This window comes from Rhodnius prolixus, unplaced genomic scaffold, assembly GCF_049639745.1.
Source record: "Rhodnius prolixus isolate KJV_2025 unplaced genomic scaffold, Rpr scaffold_5, whole genome shotgun sequence".
In the NCBI taxonomy this organism is placed as follows: domain Eukaryota; kingdom Metazoa; phylum Arthropoda; class Insecta; order Hemiptera; family Reduviidae; genus Rhodnius; species Rhodnius prolixus.
Window position 1 is genome coordinate 34,585,632 of NW_027411624.1, and position 5,294 is coordinate 34,590,925.

Here is a 5,294-nt window from a genome sequence, read left to right on the forward strand (position 1 = left end):
TGTTTCGGCCAGATGTATGCTCTCAGATGATTTGGTCCGCAATATGGAGTTGAGGTACGAGGAATATCATGATGGATTCACAAAGAGGTTATATATACATATGTTTATTTCAAGATATATATAATTTTATATAATATATAGGTTTGAGTTATTTTGTATGTCCTTTTTTTGAGGGAGGATCTTTGATTATGTTCCCTTCATACCCTCAAGTCTTCAAGTTTCCTTTATTGGGAGGGAGGGTCGACAGTAATTATAGGATTATTAGTGTGGAATGTATGGTTGATGTTTTGATGTGGAATGAAAAATTCAGAAAGGAAAATTAAGCCTTATTATTCCACGCCTAACACACGATTATACTTTCCTAAAATATCCGTTATTTGAACAAAGATTTCACACCGTGGATCATGCCACAGTGCCATAGCAACCACTTTACCTTGCCGTAAATTTGGCAAATAGTGAAACACGAGTTATCAAGAGCTACAACCAACAAACTATAATTCAAAATACCATTTATAAAACTGTGATGATATCCATTCCATATTGGTCCCATTATTGAAGAATTTGGAAGGACACGAATTAGAATATATAGTTTTCGTGACCGCAAATTGTTAAACTTAGAATGGAAGATTTGCGAGGAATCGGTCAAATAAAACAACTCGTCTTTTTGCCAACGTTTCGACAAATATATTGTCCTCTTCAGGAAGTGGGTATGCGGGTTGGTTGAGTTACAGAAACACTAACTTGCAAATCTTCCATCCTAAGACACGAATTAGTTTTTACTAAGGTCTAGATTTACGAAACTGGCCGCTTTCTTCTTCAACTTATATTCTTTCGAGGACTTTCTAGCCGACAGTCTCGATCAATTTCCAAACAATGTATTTGAATTATTACACAAGCAATCCTGATTTTTTTTTTGTTTAACTGTTGCAACCCAAGTTCCCGAAACTTAATCTCCGTATTAACCAGAAAATACTTCACATACATATTTCTATGCATTAAATGGGACCAGTACAAAGTCTCGATTGTTGGAATCTCATGTTTATTAATAGTTTCCTTCCTTTTTCTTTTTTATTCTAACCACAATGAGTTTTTTTAAAGTAAAATTTCTTGACTTACAAACTGTGCTTTGATTAAAAGCTATAAATCCTGAATTGGTTGGTTTTAAGGAAGTTTTTAAGTTACCAAATAATGTGTATAGTGCATTTGCTGCTGTCTTAATATGTTTGTATTTATATGTCTTAATATATTTGTGGTGGGAATTGACGGACATTTCTACAATTCCACATCATTTAAAGTTTCACTTCATTATGTGAATATTAGACCAGTCAGGAGTTATAATTAGATGTAACTTAGTGGGTTTAAAGTATATTTTACGTTAATTTAAGTGATTTTTTTGTAGAGCGAAAAAAGGATAAAGATAAAAAAAAAGAATTGATTTACTATTAAGATCAATCGTAAGGAGACGGTAACGTTCGGGTTTACCCGTTTGTAATTAGAAGCGTTTAAGCCTGTACTTCCCCCGCGGTGCAGACTATTGAAGACCGGTCTTGCGACTTCGTAACTGTCCATGTGGTGGGAAGTATAAAAAGAAAAGAGCTGAAGTTAAGTAGTAAGCGATACTTTGGATTAAAAAGCCGGTCGGTAACACAGTTAAAATACGTCATTAGCTACTTTAAAGATTTAAAATATGAAATTTATTCTTTTGGTTTTATTTTTACTATGTGGTAAGTATTAAATAATTATACTTAATAATAGTCGATTAATCTACTATAACTGGTTAAGGTTGAATGACGAGCTTTTTACTAAACATACATACAGCGTGAATATTTTTATGTATTTCATTGTAACATTGTTTATTTAAACGCAATATTATTATTGTTATTGTTAGCTGTTGTGTTTGCTTTGCCAATAAATATTCCAGACGACCTTCTAATTCTTCGTTAGATGTTATCTACGTTCAATGATTATCTGGGTAAAAAACATCTTGTTTATTTGACTGCTTCTTAACTTGCAATTTCAACGGTTCAATGTTTTGAACGACACCGTCAAAGTTAATTACTAATCAGTTATCTCAAATAAATTTCCGATCAGGGTTGTTTTTTTTATTCAAAAGCCCAATCGTTTTCACAAAAAACCAGTTTTCACACTCTTTGAATCTTAAAACTTAAATTTTTTACCAATGAAAAACTCGTGTGACATTTAGTACTTGATTAAAAGGTAAAATTGGGTTATAACACTACAAAAGTGGTTCTCTCTACTTTTTTACTGTTTCTAATACATTTTTCATCAACTTTTCAAGTAATTCCCACCGAGCTGAAATGAATGTAAAACAGAATGAAATCAAAAAATCGGTTGGAATTAAAAAAAAAAAAAAAACATGGGACCTATGACGGGTAAAATCTAAAATAAATAATTATTTCTGGCTTAATTAATATTTCCTATGTAAGTAGTAGCTGTAGTAAATGTTATCATCTTAATATTTTAAAGAAATTACCCTTTTTTTAAAAAAATTCTTGAACCTCTCTAACTATTCCGTAAAGTTAGTTGTTACTTTAATTTTAACAATTTCTGTTACATTATTTTCCTTTTCTGAATTGGGCTTATCATGTTTATTTAAGTGGAAAATGTTTATCTGTTTCAACTAACAAACATAAACTTGTTAAAAAAATATAACACTAACAAGTTCTTGTTGGTTGAATATTTAAAGGATTCTTATTTAAAGGAAACTAAAGGCCAAAATAATACTTCCAACCAAGTGTTATTAGAAATGAACGATTTCTCAAATTTAGTTCACCTCAAACCTTGGTTTTATTGTTTGTACATGCGGATTTCAATCATTCTTTTTCAAAATAAAGAGAAATGGGTGTAAAATAAGAGAAAAAAAATCTTTTATGAAAAGCTTACTTCACATTCTCCACACTTACTTGTTTCGTGTAACATTAATTATAATCTTACGAATTTACCTATCTGTTTTTATGAATGTTACTTATAATTGGATTACACAAACAGATTGATTCTAAATGTCAGTTAGTTAAATACTAGGTTCAACCGATTGGTGATTTAGTACCATTGTGAGTGTGCTTACAGCATAGTTCCCGAGCGAAAAGTACTGGAAAGTTTAAATTAATTCTTAATGACATTACGCCATTTATCTGCATCTAAGGTTTTAGTCAACCAAAATTCCACTTTGAACTAAATGAATTTATCAATTCTGCAAATTTAATCGAAAATTATCCATCAGTCTTTTAAAAATTGAATATGTCTACCTCCAATTAAGGCTCTTTATTAAAATTCAATTAAATTTTTGTCTTGATTTTATTTTATAAATAAAATATTCAGTTGTACTTTTAAGCCCTTGTATAAATAAAATCATCAAATTATGTTACAAAATATAAGTCTGTAAGGGACGGTTGGAGAATGGATGTTGGATCTCCATCAAAACTTACCAAAAATAATGACTTCCAGATCTTGTCCTCACTAAGGCCAAGAACTTCCTTTAGCAAAATTTATCTCTCAAATTCACAATTCAGCCTCTATTTTTTACACATTTTGTTTCGTGTTTTGAGCACCGCATTTTTGGAAAGAGCGGACTTCACTGCTGGTTTTGTTTTCGTTTCATACAAATTTAACATTCCATTGACGAAATAAAATTATATATTTTTTGCAGTTTCTTTGAACTATTCTCATTCATGGAAACTTAAGAATTGGACAGAAATGTTTAATAATGTATGGAATTATAGTCCTAATGCAGGTTTGAACAATTTTGTAAACAAAAAATCCCTCCTCGGATAAGCTATCTATCTACCTTTTCATTTCTTTAGACTAGGGAGATAAAGTGCTTTATTTCATATTCAAAACATCTCTGTGAATAAAATGTTTAAAATCACGTTATTTAACCAAAATAAGCAAATACTGTTCTTTTCATGAATTATTTATTGATTCACTGCAGATTAAATTAATTTACATCTATTAATGATTGTTTCACTATAGGCGATGGGCGGATTTAATCTTTAATTTAGCTTAATTTACTAAAGCGGAATAAAAGAAATATTGAATAATTTACCTTACTTTATTTTCAGGTGTTGTGGCTTTGACAAAGGGATGTGCATGTACGCGTGAATTGATGCCTGTTTGCGCTAGACAAGGACGTCGATTCCGCACATTTGGAAACAAGTGCATGCTCCGAGCCGAAAATAATTGCCACGGCGGAGGTTTGTCATATAATTTTTTGAATCAAGGTGGAAAAAAAAAGTTTGGAAATGGCATTCCATATTGTAATTATTGTAACTAAGTTTTTTTTTCCGACTGTTCTCCGAACCGACTATCTTACGATTATGTAATAATTCCAGAATTAATATTTGCACTTCTAGAAGTTAAAAAATCATTTAAATAATTTTGGATGTTCTTTCAAACACTTCAATTCACTGGATTAGTCTCAAGCTTTTGGATTAGTTTATTAGGGCGGTTAGAAAGGAATTAACTAGATAATATACTAGTCTAAGGAGCGGATACCTCACATTTGACTGTCAAGCTTGCTAGCCTCAGATTTTGTTCTCCTAGGAATATCTTAAAACTTAAATTTTTCAGTGTAATTATTACAAGATCGTAAGATATATCTTTCATATATTTTTGAAATGAACTTAAATAATAATAATAACAATTAGAATACAAGAAAATTGTCTGAATGTTTTATTTATTACAATTGAACACTTTAAAGTTAGGTAGAAGAGAATTCTGATATTTAACGAATTAGTTATTGAATAATCACAGAATTGTTCTCACTATTCTTCAATGGATGTCTTATGCTTTTTTTTTTTTTTTCAGAATATCGATTTGTGCATGATGGAGATTGCAGAGAAAACTAATCCAGCAGTCTCCTAAATGTCTAGCCAGTACAAAATGAAAGAGGTTTGGTTAAATGTGTGATAATGTAGCAACAAAGACATTTTAGATAAATTTATGTATATGTTTTTCTTTTTGTTTCTCACTTGTAAATTATTGAAAGATATTATATGAGAACTGTTTATTTTTTAGGGGTTTATAATGCACTATGTACATATTTGATTGTTTATTAAATTCAATGGTCTTATTTCAAAATTATTATTTTAAAATAAAGGGCAAGTATTTAAGAATAGATAAGTTAAACAGTATTATATTCAGTTTTAAAGAAGATAATAAGGTATTTCGACAATATACGTAATTAATTAGAGATAAAAGTATTTACTTGGGGAGCAATAATAATTGAATTAAGCCTAGCCAATTTCCCCTTCCCCTAATTGTAATTAGAAGTTTTT